The sequence below is a fragment of the Narcine bancroftii genome, unplaced genomic scaffold (genome assembly GCF_036971445.1).
Source record: "Narcine bancroftii isolate sNarBan1 unplaced genomic scaffold, sNarBan1.hap1 Scaffold_125, whole genome shotgun sequence".
NCBI lineage: Eukaryota > Metazoa > Chordata > Chondrichthyes > Torpediniformes > Narcinidae > Narcine > Narcine bancroftii.
Genome location: NW_027211860.1, coordinates 514370 through 528068, shown reverse-complemented (window position 1 = coordinate 528068; position 13699 = coordinate 514370). Strand labels below are relative to the sequence as shown.

General features: G+C 43.3%; 1 protein-coding gene across 2 annotated transcripts in view; it reads right to left on the bottom strand.

Annotated features, from left to right (window-relative positions):
• Positions 1–681: 681 nt before the first annotated feature.
• The window catches only part of LOC138750372 (uncharacterized), a 67809-nt gene continuing 54791 nt past the window's right edge, over positions 682–13699 (bottom strand). The window contains exons 1-2 of one of the 2 annotated variants that reach the window (XR_011349292.1): positions 7900–11666; positions 682–2791 (exon numbers count right to left, since the gene is read on the bottom strand). The gene's annotated coding sequence lies outside the window, so the exon portion shown is untranslated. Of the gene's footprint in view, positions 2792–7899; positions 11667–13699 lie in introns of those variants that run through there. The other variant, XR_011349293.1, reaches the window with a different exon arrangement.

The window sequence follows — 13699 nt, the reverse complement described above, 5'->3', positions numbered from 1 at the left end:
TGAATGTTTACGGGACGGTTATCTAGACCAATATGTCGAGGAACCAGCTCGGGAGCAGGCCATTTTAGACTGGGTATTATGCAATGAAAAGGGGCTAATCAGCAATTTTGTTGTACGAGGTCCTTTGGGTAGGAGCGATCACAATATGATCGAATTCACACTCGACATGGAGAGTGAAGAAATTAAAACCGAGACTAAGGTCCTGAATTTAAATAAAGGGGATAATGATGGTATGTGATGGGAGTTGAGTAAGATTGATTGGGTGGTGTTTATGGGGGGGGGGGGGGTTGACGTTGGATAGACAATGGAAAGCATTCACAGATCTAATGGAAGAATTGCAGAAATCGTTTATACCAGTTTGGCATAAAAATAAACCAAAAAAGGTGACTCAACCGTGTATAACAAGGGAAATTATAGACAGCATTAGGTCCAAAGAGAGAGAATATCAATTGGCCAAAAAAGTACCAAATCCGAAGTCTGGGAACAGTTCAAGATGCAGCAAAGGAGGAGAAAGGGATTAATCAAGAGGGTAAAAATAAATTACGAGAGTAAGCTTGCGGCAAACATAAAAACCAACTGCAAAAGCTTTTATAGATATGTCAAGAGGAAAAGATTGGTGAAATCCAGAGTAGGTCCTGTTAGAAATAGAAGTACCTTTAAAGAAATTGCTCGAGACAAATATTGAGAATAAAGAACATTTATTACAACAACAATGCAAAGTTGGGTGCTTCCCCTTACCCTGGGAATACACACACACACTGGAGCTCACCCAACATTTATACAGTAAATTTCAGTATCAGAATACCCTCCCCCTTACATTCTTCTGCCCCCTGGATGGGTTTGGCAGAGCCAATCCTTCCTGCCTACATGCAGTTTCAGTATACTTGGAGGACCATGGGGTATCCTGTCGGTGTCTTCTTATGCCATTATTCCCATTGTACTTATTCACATCATAGCCCTTGTCCCCATTCACACCTTCCCGACTCCCAGGGCTTCAGTCCCTTCATCTGCAGGGTTCGTTAATCTTGTCTAGGGTTTACTAGTTAAATATGAATACTTGAAAAATCTGTTGTATGGCTTACTAATTATAGATGTATAACTTGCTAATACTGTCTACGGTCTTCTAATTATTTATGCAAGCCTTGCTAATTCTATCTGGGGCTTGGCGACCCTTATCTCGTTCAGACTAACTCTACTTCTATTCTCAATTGTCTGTCCTTCTCTCCTTCATTCAGTGAACTTGCTGGTGTAAGAGATTCTTATCTTACTCAGACAGTGTCGGCTTCCTGCCTTCTAATATCCATGTCTCATGTTGTTTGCACTGGCTTCATTCATTTACTTATGTATCAATTTTATTTTCTTCATTTCTTCATGTTCATATTACAATGTCAGTTTTTCTCATCTCTCACAATCCTCACTTTTCTTTTAGATCAGTAATACTGATCTCACACAATGATCAGTGTTACTGATCTCAGTGTTACTGGTCTCTCACAATCCTCCGTTTTCTTTTAGATCAGTATTACTGATGCGGTAAAGTGGAACTTGTCGGTTTTCCCAGCTGGTAAATAAACGGATAGCAGTTTCTATGTCCTCAGAAAGATGTTGGGAATTGTACATCCTTTGGGTGTAAGTGTTCTGACGAAAGGGTTGATGAGTTAAACGATGTGTACCAGTCTGTATGTAGGGAAGCAGTAAGATGGTGAGAGTAATGAGTCCAGCTGTTAAAAGGGTTGCGAGTATCAGATTCCAGTAACCGGTGAAAAGTCCAGTCGATCCTGCAGAGGACTGAGGTGGCAAAGTCTGTCCCTGGGCATGGGAAGTTTTTTGACGTCCTGAAGAAGTGTTCTTAACCGCCTGCCCGTTGTGAGTAGTGTCTTTAAGGAGTCTTTCACAAGTGCTGCGTTCAGCAGCGAAGCTGTAATCGAGAGGCAGGCGGTGTTGTTGAAGTGTGTCTGGTAAACGTTGTTTATCTTCAGCCCGTAACCTCAGGGCCATTGTGTTGTGTTGGATGATAATGCCCAAGGCTGCATGGAGTCTGATTAGATGTTTCAGGTGGCAAGGAGCGTTAGCGATCTGTAGCCGCTGTTGCCGTTTATAACTGGAACTTCCCTTAACGATGCAGTAGTAAGGATTGTAAATGCCGGCGGAACCCAAAGGATGTTTGAGAAAAGACCAGTCTGGGGAGGATTGTGCATTACGATTAGAGATGTGTTTAACAGTCTGAGTAGAATTGAAGTTGTGAGTCGAAGCCTGTCTGTGTACATTAGCAAACGTCTTCTCTCTCTTTCTCTGACAGGTGCATTGGTTACTAACATTCAGTGTGTCTGTGTCATATCGCTCTCTTTGTGCTACAGGTTTAGAACTCATACCTTTAATATCTATGTGGGAAGTTAAGTGACGGTCTCTACAGCTGTTCTGGTCCCCTGGTCCGTATTGGAATCCCTTATTAAAACATATCTTACTATGGCTAAAAACTAAATCTACACCTTGTCTAAACTCTAAAGGAAAAAAATTGTGACCTCTGCTGCCCCTATTCCAGGAGGACTTAATACATTGTGAGTAATTAAGTGATGTCCCAGAAATGGAGAAGCAACAATTAAACAATACAATAAAGAATAAAAACAACATTACGGCACTTTTTCACGGCGTAGTGTAAGTTTCAGGTCAGAAGGATGAGGCACTGCACGCCAGGTGGAGGGTTGAGTTTGAGTGTCTTGATCCTGTGGTTTGGTAGCTGGTTTAATCCGTTGGATGTGGGTCCAGCCTTTTTCTCTTGTTCGCACGGCAGCGTCTGAAATCAAAAGGACACAGTAGGGACTATCCCAGGCAGGTTTCAGTTGGTTATCTTGCCATGCTTTGACATAAACCCAATCACCAGGTTTAATAGAATGGATAGGAAATTCCAGGGGTGGAGTTTGGGCTAATAATCCCTTCTGTTTCAGGTCATGTATAGAAGTAGAAAGACCCTGTAGAAATTTTGAAATGTATTGATCATTAGCCTCAGGGATAGGGGTATCAGTGTGGAATCCCATAAATGGAAGTCCAAACATCATTTCGTATGGTGAGACTGCAAGGTCTTTACGAGGGGCTGTGCGAATTCTAAGCAGGGCTAATGGTAAAGATTTAATCCAGGAGAGGCCAGTCTCTTCATGAAGTCGAGTGAGTTGATTTTTCAAAGTTTGATTCATTCTTTCAACTCGACCTGAACTTTGGGGGTGCCATGGGGTATGTAGTTGCCAGTCTATTCCCAGTTTCTTGCAGACACCCTGGAGAACCTGAGAGGTAAAGTGTGTTCCTCGGTCTGAATCAATGGTTTGAATCAGACCATATCTTGGAATCACAGATTCAATAAGTATTCCGATTACAGTGATAGCTCGATCATTCGGGGTGGGGAAAGCTTCAACCCATCGTGTAAAATGATCTACCATGACTAGAATGTATTTGTAAATACCAATTTTAGGAAGTTCTGTAAAGTCAACTTGTATGCGTTGAAACGGGCGAACTGCTATGTCGCGACCGCCAGGCCGCATAGATTTTTTATTGATTCTCTGACAGATCGGACAGCTGCGAGTAGTAAGTTTAGCAATTGTATATATACCGGAGCAGTATGAAGATCGTTGAAAGGCATCAACAAGCGCCTGAGTTCCCCAATGTGTCTGTTGATGTAGCTGATCTACCACTTGGCGGGCTAATGCTTTGTTAAGGACTTGACGTCCGTCTGCTGTCCACCACAACCTGTCGGCAGTTTGGCGAAATCCCTGATCTTTCATTGAGACCTCTTCTTCCCGTGAAAAGATGGGTTTTTTTAAAATCTCTAGTGGTGTGGGCAGTAATAGGTGGATGTGAATCTTTTCCGCAAGTTCAGCCTGTTTGGCAGCTGCATCAGCTTGTCTGTTGCCGTTCGCTTCAGGACTGTCACCACTTTGATGTCCTCGGACATGTACTACGGCTATTTCAGTCGGGAGAGTCAGAGAATCTAGGGATTGGACAATTAACTGTTCATGGGCTAACTTCTGTCCTTTACCAGTTATCATTCCCCGTTCTTTCCAGATCTTCCCAAAGGTGTGGACTACACCAAAAGTGTACTTAGAGTCAGTGTAGATAGTGTCTATTTTGTTCTCTAAGCCGTGGAGTGCTCTACATAGGGCGTATAATTCACGGGATTGTGCTGACCAATGACCAGGGAGTCGACCGGCTTCAATCACTAGTCCTTGCTTCCCATCCACTACACTGTACCCACTATAGCGAGTTCCTGCAATGCATCGTGAAGAGCCGTCAATAAACCACCTTTCACCTTCTTTTAAAGGGACATCAGTTAGATCTTCCCTAATTTTGGTTTGTAGATCTATGACTTCTAAGCACTCATGTTCTAATTCATTTGTGGAATTGTCCGAATTTGGAGCAACGAGGAAGGCTGCTGGGTTAAGGGTTTTAGTCGTGAGCAAGGTCAAATCATCCCTATCCATTAGGATCGTTTCATATTTTAAAATTCTAGGGTCCGTGAGCCATCTCCCAGCACGTTGTAAGAGAATATTGCGGACTGTGTGAGGGGTGTGAACTATCATAGGGGCGCCGAAAGTAATTTTCCTTCCTTCCTCAACTAAAACAGCAGTGGCTGCGATGGCTTGTACACATTCTGGCCAGCCACGACAAACGGGGTCTAAAATCTTTGATAGAAAAACCACTGGTTGTCTATAGCCTGCCCTGTCCTGGGTTAGTACTCCGGTGGCTACACCTCCTTTGGCATTAGTATATAAATCAAAAGGCTTATTTAAGTCGGGTAGTGCCAAGACTGGGGCACGCGTAAGGCTATGTTTAACGAAGTCAAAATCTTTAATCTCATCATCTGTCCAGACTAGAGCTTCGGTCTCTATAATCGTGAGTTTATCGTAAAGAAATTTGACAAGGCTAGAATAATTTTCCATCCAGATTCTACAGAATCCCACTAAGCCAAGGAATTTCCTAAGTTCCTTGGCATTTTTGGGAGGGGGAATCTGCAGAATACCACGTATCCTCTCTGGACTTATTTTCCTAGTTCCCTGACTTACCAGATGACCTAAGTATTTAACTTCTGATTGAACAAATTGTAATTTGGATTCGCTCACTCTAAGATCTTTCTTTTCTAAAAAATTTAAAAGTGCAACAGTAAATTCTTTAGCCAATTCATATATTCTTCCAGTAATTAACAAGTCGTCTACGTATTGTATTAGCTGACAATTGTCTCTTCGAGGAGACTCATCTAGTATCTGTTCCAGGACCTGACCGAATAAATTTGGAGATTCTGTAAAGCCCTGAGGAAGGACAGTCCACCGGTATTGATTTTTACGTCCAGTAAAAGGGTTTTCCCATTCAAAGGCAAACATGTCTCTGCTTTCTGTTGCTAACGGACAGGTCCAGAAAGCATCTTTGAGGTCAATCACACTAAACTATTTACTATGGGGATCGATTTTACTCATGATCGTATAGGGATTAGGTACAACAGGGTGACGGGTGAGAATGATTTTGTTCAACTCCCTTAAGTCCTGTACTAATCGATAGGTACCGTCTGGTTTCTGGACAGGTAAAATCGGGGTATTAAAGGGTGACATACAAGGTTCGAGTATACCATCCTTAAGCAGCTGGTCAATTACGGGCTGCAGACCTTTGCGGCCAGCCATAGGAATTGGGTACTGTTTTCTTCTAATTGTTTGTTGCGAGTCTTTTAAAGTAACTTGGAGGGGAGGAATGTCTAAAACTCCTCTATTGCCTTTTTCTGACCATACTCTTGGATTGATAAGTTCTCGATCTTCCTCGCTTAAAATATAAAATTGAACCCCAATGCCTGATTCTAGTGGTCTGGTACCGATAGCCAATTGGTGCTGTAAGTCTCGTCCGAAGAAGCATACTCCAGCCTGGGGAAGTAGTAGAAGATCCTCTACTATTACCTTATTTCCCATTTGGATTCTGACCTCTCTTAATACAGGGACTGTGAAGTCTCTTCCTCCCACCCCCGAAACTATCATTGTCCCTTCTATTTTAACCCCCTTTGGTTGGTGTAAAATACTAGATCGGGCTGCTCCAGAATCAACTAAAAATATCATGTTGTCACTGTGGGGTCCTATGCATAAATTAACTAATGGTTCTCCGTGCAGCCCCACAGTGTGTATTGACTGAGAACCGTGACCCCCCTATTCATAATCTGCTTCCATCGGGGCATAGGATCGTGTGTCCCTGGCTCGCAGTGGGCAATCCTTTTTAAAGTGTCCTTCCTTTTTACAATGGAAACAGACAAATGTTCCCATTTCCCAATCTCTACCTGGGTTTCTAAGGTGCCCCGGGAAGGGTCTTCATCCCCGGAATCCTCCTCTACTCCTCCATCCACTGGGGTCTGCACTTCCCCACCCGTGGCTTCCCTCACCGCATACAGGAGCTGGCACACAGTCCCTATCCTTTTTATGTCGCTCATCTACTACCTCTCTGACTGCTTGGATTAATGTTTTTGCCTTCCCTATTTGCTTATCTTCAGACCTCTGGACAAATGCTTTCTGTGCAATCTGTAGTAGCTGGGTAATTCCTTGCTCATGCCAGTTTTCTGTTTTTTGTAATTTTCTTCTAATGTCTGGGGCTGAGTTGGTAACAAAACCAGTTAGTACCAATTGTTGCCCTGCTGGGGATTCTATGTCGAGACCCCCATATTGCTGTATTGCCGTGCGCAATCTATTCAGAAATGCGGAGGGGGTCTCGTCGGGACCTTGGGGAACCTCAAAGGCTTTCTTGAAATTCTGTCTCTTTGGGACAGATTCCTTGATTCCTCTTATCAAATTAACCCTGTACTCTTCCATCAATACCCGACCGTCATTGGTATTTTTATCCCAATTAGGTCTTGCCAAGGGGAATTTAGTTTCTCCTGGTACCGCATCTAGTCCCCCTTGGTGATCCCTATCGCAGACTTTAATCCCTGCCTGGCGGATCATTCCATGCTCATCCAAAGTAAACAGGGTCCTAAAGATAGATGTTAACTCCTCCCAAGTATATAGATTTGGTCCCAAAAATTGGTCTAACTGTTCGGCACATCCCTGGGGATCTTCTATCAGGGAAGTGAGTTCTTTCTTAAAGTTACGCACTTCAGTACTGGTCAGGGGCACATTTACGAAACCGAGACCCTCTCCTACGGGAACTTCCCACAGGGGTCGCATCCAGTTGGTTTCTGGCTTATTAGGTCTGGGTTCCTGCCCCCTGGGAGATGGATTGGGGGGCTCTGCCCTTTCTTCCTGAAGAGTCTCACACTGTTCTGAATTAAAGTTTCCTCTCTCTCCTGTCAACGGGGGTGGTAATCGAGTGCTTTGTGAGCGAGTCATCATACCACTCCTGCTCTCTTCTTTCTTCTCTAGTGATGGGGGAGGTGGGGAAGGTGCAGAAGGGTAGGTTATAGGAGGGGGAGGAAAGATAGGAGCCGGCATAGGAGGAACATAAGGTGGAGGGAGGGAATGTAGCACATCCCACCCTTGTGTTTCAGGGACAAAAGGTTCCTCCTCTCTCTTGTCCCTGTACTCTTTTTCTTTCAAAACCAATTGATCACACGATCCCCTAAGCCAGCAGGCTGCATATTCCTTGCTCTCTAGGTTCTCTCTCTGGTTTTGATAGAGCCAGATGTTCAAAGCTTGACACATCCAGTCATCCTCGGATCCGAGTTTTGGCCAGTACACGGAGCTCCCTTTTATCGGGTATTTAACCCAGTCCCTACAACAATACCTGACCATGGTCAGTTTGTCCTTTCCACGGGTCCTTCCCGTGCCCCAGTCAGATAACATCAACCCAAGCGGGCTGTGTGTAGTTATCTGATCCTCACATCCTTTACCAGGACTCTCTTCCTTGCTACCCATATTTCCCATACTGATAGGCAAGTAAAATTCCTCTTACCGGGTTCCAGTAGCAAGGCTCTAGCGCGCTTCCTTAACGTTCTTCCGTCGTTTGTTCTCAATGCCTCTTCTCGGATATCACTCGCTTCTTCCACTGACCAGCCATCCGTCGTCCGTGAGTCCAGCTGAATCAGCCGGGATGCACCTACTCTCGTCGTCGGGCACTCTGTCAGTGGAGGGAGTGTTATCCTGGACGAGCCCCCATTTGTTAGAAATAGAAGTACCTTTAAAGAAATTGCTCGAGACAAATATTGAGAACAAAGAACATTTATTACAACAACAATGCAAAGTTGGGTGCTTCCCCTTACCCTGGGAATACACACATACACTGGGGCTCACCCAACTTTTATACAGTAAATTTCAGTATCAGAATACCCTCCCCCTTACATTCTTCTGCCCCCTGGATGGGTTTGGCAGAGGCAATCCTTCCTGCCTACGTGCAGTTTCAGTATACTTGGAGGACCAGGGGGTATCCTGTCGGTGTCTTCTTTTGCCATTATTCCCATTGTCCTTATTCACATCCTAGCCCTTGTCCCCATTCACACCTTCCCGACTCTCAGGGCTACAGTCCCTTCATCTGCAGGGTTCGTTAATCTTGTCTAGGGTTTACTAGTTAAATACGCATACTTGAAAAATCTGTTGTATGACTTACTAAATATATATGTATAACTTGCTAATACTGTCTAAGGTCTTCTAATTATTTATGCAAGCCTTGCTAATTCTATCTGGGGCTTGGCGACCCTTATCTCGTTCAGACTAACTCTACTTCTATTCTCAATTGTCTGTCCTTCTCTCCTTCATTCAGTGAACTTGCTGGTGTAAGAGATTCTTATCTTACTCAGACAGTGTCAGCTTCCTGCCTTCCAATATCCATGTCTCATGTTGTTTGCACTGGCTTCATTCATTTACTTATGTATCAATTTTATTTTCTTCATTTCTTCATGTTCATATTGCAATGTCAGTTTTTCTCATCTCTCACAGTCCCTTGCGGTCAGAATCAGGGGAATATATAATGGGGAATAAGGAAATGGCAGACCAATTAAATTCTTACTTTAGTTCTGTTTTCACAAGAGAGGATACAAATAACCTCCCAAGGATGTTGGGAAACATAGAGACTAATGTAAGGGAGGAGGTGAATGAAATCAGTATCTCTAAGGACATGGTCTTGGGGAAATTGAAGGGATTGAAGGCCGATAAATCCCAAGGGCCTGATAATCTACATCCTAGTGTACGTAAGGAAGTGGACATTCTGAATTATTTTCCAGAACTCAATAGACTCAGGATCAGTGCCCATGGATTGGAGGGTAGCTAATGTTACCCCACTATTTAAAAAGGGGGGTAGAGAAAAAGCGGGGAATTATAGGCCGGTGAGGCTTACATCAGTAGTGGGCAAAATGATGGAATCCATTATTAAGGATGTAATAGCGGAGCCTATGACTAGCAGAGAAGGGATCGGACAGAGTCAACATGGATTTACAAAAGGAAAATCGTGCTTGACAAATGTATTGGAATTCTTTGAGATGGTAACAGGTAATATAGATGGGGGAGAGCCAGTGGATGTGGTGTACCTGGACTTCCGAAAGGCCTTCGATAAGGTCCCACATAAATGTCTGGCATGCAAAATCAAGGCTCATGGGATTAGGGGCAAGGTATTGATGTGGATTGAGAACTGGCTGGCAGATAGAAGACAGAGTTGGGATAAATGGCTCGTTTTCTGAGTGGCAGGCGGTGACCAGTGGGGTGCCACAGGGATCTGTATTGGGACCCCAACTGTTCACAATTTACTTTAATGATCTAGATGAGGGGATTGGATGTAATATCTCCAAATTTGCAGACGACACTAAGCTAGTGTGCACTGAAGAGGGGGTGAGGAAGCTCCAGTGTGATTTGGATAAATTGGGGGACTGGGCAGATACAGGCAAATGCACTACAATGTGGATAAATGTGAGGTTATCCACTTTGGTAATACAAACCAGAGGGCAGATTACTATTTGAATGGCAATAGATTGGGAGATGGGGAAGTGCAGAGAGACCTAGGGGGTTCTTGAGCACCAGTCACTGAAGGTGAGCATGCAGGTACAGCAGGCGGTTAAAAAGGCAAATGGTATGTTGGCCTTCATATCAAGAGGGTTTGAGTATATGAATAAGGATATCTTACTGCAGCTGTACAGAGCCTTGGTGAGACAACACCTGGAGTATTGTGTGCAGTTTTGGTCACCTTATCTGAGGAAGAATGTTCTTGCAATGGAGGGAGTGCAGAGGCGATTCACCAGGCTGATAACTGGAATGGCAGGAATGACTTATGAGGAAAGATTGCGCAAATTGGGATTGAACTCACTGGAGTTGAGAAGATTGAGACATATAAAATTCTGGCAGGACTGGACAGAATGGATGCGGAAGGGATGTTTCAAATGGTGGGGGAGTCCAGAACCCGGGGCCATGGTTCGAGGATAATAGGCAAACCATTTATGACTGAGATGAGGAGGAATTTATTTACCAAGAGGGTGGTGAATCTGTGGAATTCATTGCCACAGAGGGCAGTAGAGGCAGGTTCATTGAATATATTTAAGAGGGAATTAGATATATTTCTTCAGTATAAGGGAATGAGGGGTTACGGAGAGAAGGCGGGGACGGGGTACTGCACTTTAAGATCAGCCATGATCTCTTTGGATGGCGGAGCGGGCTCGAAGGGTCGAATGACCCACTCCTGCTCCTATCTTCTATGTATCTATGTAAGCTATATGGGGAAAACACCACTGTCAAGTCTTCTGCCTTAAAGGAGTAATTATATTCAAATGGGCAGTAGATCAAGAGATGGAAACAGTGAAATCAGACAGAGGTGAGTGGCTGCTTAAATTAGAAACATTCGTGTTCATGCTATCGAGTTTAAGGCTGCCCAGGAGGAATATAATGTGTTTTCTTTAAGATTGTTTGCCCTCATCCTGGCGAAGGATGGGGCCAACAGACATGTTGCTGGAAGGGTTCGAGAATTGATATGGTCGGCCACAGGAAGCTCAAGTTTTGATCTACAGAGCACATGTTTTTAGCAAAATGGCCACCCAGTCTGTATTTGGTCTTGCTGATATTGAGGTCAGCTGAGTCTACCAAATGTATTAGATTAGGTTGGATTGGATGCATGTGAAACACTGCCTCACCTGGAAGGCCTGATTGTGGCCTTGGATGGAGGTGAGAGGAGATGTAGGGACAAGTTTGGCAATTTCTGCAGTTCCAATGGGGAGTGCATCAGGTGGTGGTGGGTGGAGAGGGAAGTGCCTTCGAGGGAGTCACAGAAAGACGTGCACCTATGAAAAAAGGATATGAGTGGAGCGGGTTAGATGTAGCAGGTTAGAGGATGGTGCTGATGTTGGAAGTGTCCAAGGATAACGTGTCAGATGTGGCAGCTGATGGGTGGTAAGTGAGAAATCTGCGGGATTCTGTCCGTGTTTTGCCAGAAAGGAGATGGGGTAAAGGCAGAAAGATAATTGGAGATATGGTTGCAGGCTTTATCAATGAATGTATGGGGGAATCGGCAATTATTGAAGAAATAAGACATTTTGGGTATCCAGGTATGAAGACCTAAACTTGGGGTTGTTACAGGCCCAGAGGACCCCAAAACCTAGCAGCAATAGAAAATCACCAAGACAAACGGATACTTCAACAAATGTCTTTTTAATTTCCTTGAAACAAAAAGACAGGATCAAACTTTAAACTATCACTATTAATGTAACTGCCTAACATTAACCCTTTATAATTCTAAGCACAGGTGTATTTAATGTGTATAAAGTTCTTTGACACTCTTACAAGTTCACCGGTATCTATCAATTCTTATACTGTGCACAGAATTCAACATTTATGACTTTTCACCAAGCTCTGGTGCTTAAAAGTAAATGTTTACCCTCCACGAAGGCTCTTGTTGGTTTCAGAGAGGGATTTCTTGCTCATTGGACACACAAAAACTGATTCCCTCTGATCAGCCACTTTGGTGTCTTGCCAAAGAAACTTTCACCATCAGAGTTTTCCAAATGATAACCTCCTCTGCAGGTCACCATTGAGTTCCTTTTGTTTCACTTATTTCAGGTGAAACACCATTTCTAGCCAGCCATTTTCTCTTGTATGTAGAACAAGGTTTTTCAACAGGCTGAACTGAGAACTCACAAACCGTCTTCAAAATGGGGTTTCAACAAGATGCCAGCTTGCCATCTCTCTCTCTTTTAGCAAAAAGCCTATTTGGTGTCTCCTCTCTGCTTGCAAAAGCACATGACCTTCTTAGAACAGTTAACTTCTGAGTCCAATAATATGTTGTTTTAAAAACAATATTCCATTTTGCACCTGCTTTTAAAATTATTTAGCTAGACAGTCTTTGCAAAGGCTCTCGGCGGCTCTCGGCGCCTGCATGACTCACTCTCGGCAAAGCTCTTGCATTTTAAGTAAGAGCTGTTTTGCAAAGTGTTTGTATTTGTTTGTGACCTATACAACTCCTACAATCTATCCTTCAAAAACATCTCTATATACAATGTAAAATATATAATCTGTCACAGGACAGATGCAGCAGAGGAGTTGTGATAAAATTAATGGTGTCCTTGCAAAAAAATAAGTGGGAAGAGGTATAATCCAGGTAGCTCTGGTGAGTGGAGTTTATAATAGTTTGAAACTTGAACCTCTCTCTCTATTTCAGGAGACAATTTACTCTCATGTATTTAAAATGTGTCATATCACACAAAATTGTTTTTTTCTTGGTGAAAGACAGACAGATTCGCCATTGGCAGAAATTGGCTGAAATGCCTCTTGCAGCCAGAGAAGGAAGGAAAAGAGAGTCACTCTCCCCCACCCCCACCATCCCGAATCCTGGGTCAAGTCACTGAGGGTCTGTGGATTCTCTTTCAGTGCTCACAGACCAATCCAAGCCATTGGTAATGCGAGCTCCAGTTTTGAACCTCTGACACGATTAGGAATCCTTCAGCACCCACTCATATCCCAGGTCTGACACCCTTTTAGCCAGTTTTCAACCAGTCTCTAGGAATCCACGGCCTGGTGTGAGTTCCTTGACTGCTTTATCCGGAAGCCCACAGCCTGCGTGGGTTCCTCTCCTCAAGTCACCAACAGCCTGTCACCTGTGTGGGTCCTTCAGCTGCAGAACCCCTCACTGGTCTGCTTCCATTGTCACTGACCTGTGGATTGAATCCTCTGCTTCTAAGATGTTGATGGGGTTTGGTCTTCTTGTTTTCTGGTGCCCTGTGCTAGTCCTGCGCTTCCCTAGAGTTCGCGGTGCCGAGGAAATTTAACACATCTAAATTAAAATTTTACAACTTAGAGGAGAATCTCCCATGTCTAGAGGGATGGAAAGGGCATTATTACAAATTGAAGCCTAATATTTGAATATTCATGTGCCAAATTTGGAAAAGCATAGAGTATATATTTCTCAAGCTATATGTAATTTTTTCCAAAAGAATACAACTTTGAATGTTTGCATGTCATCTTGGCATCCCTAAAAATATATCTGATTTCCAACTAATGAAATACATTTCCTCATCACCACTAAGGCTAATTTAACAAATTTCAATTGATATATTAATAGTTTTAATTTGGGCCTTGTTCATTCAATATTTCCTAATAAAAATAAAGTTTGATTTTGCGGAAAAACATCTCCTGTAGCTTGTTTCAAAAAATTTATAATTCTCCCTAAAAAGATCTTACATTAGGACAAAGATAAGTTGAATGCAAGAAAGTTGCTACATCTTCACCACACTTAAAACATTGATCTGATAATTCTGATTTTATTCTAATCAATTTCTCTATTGTAA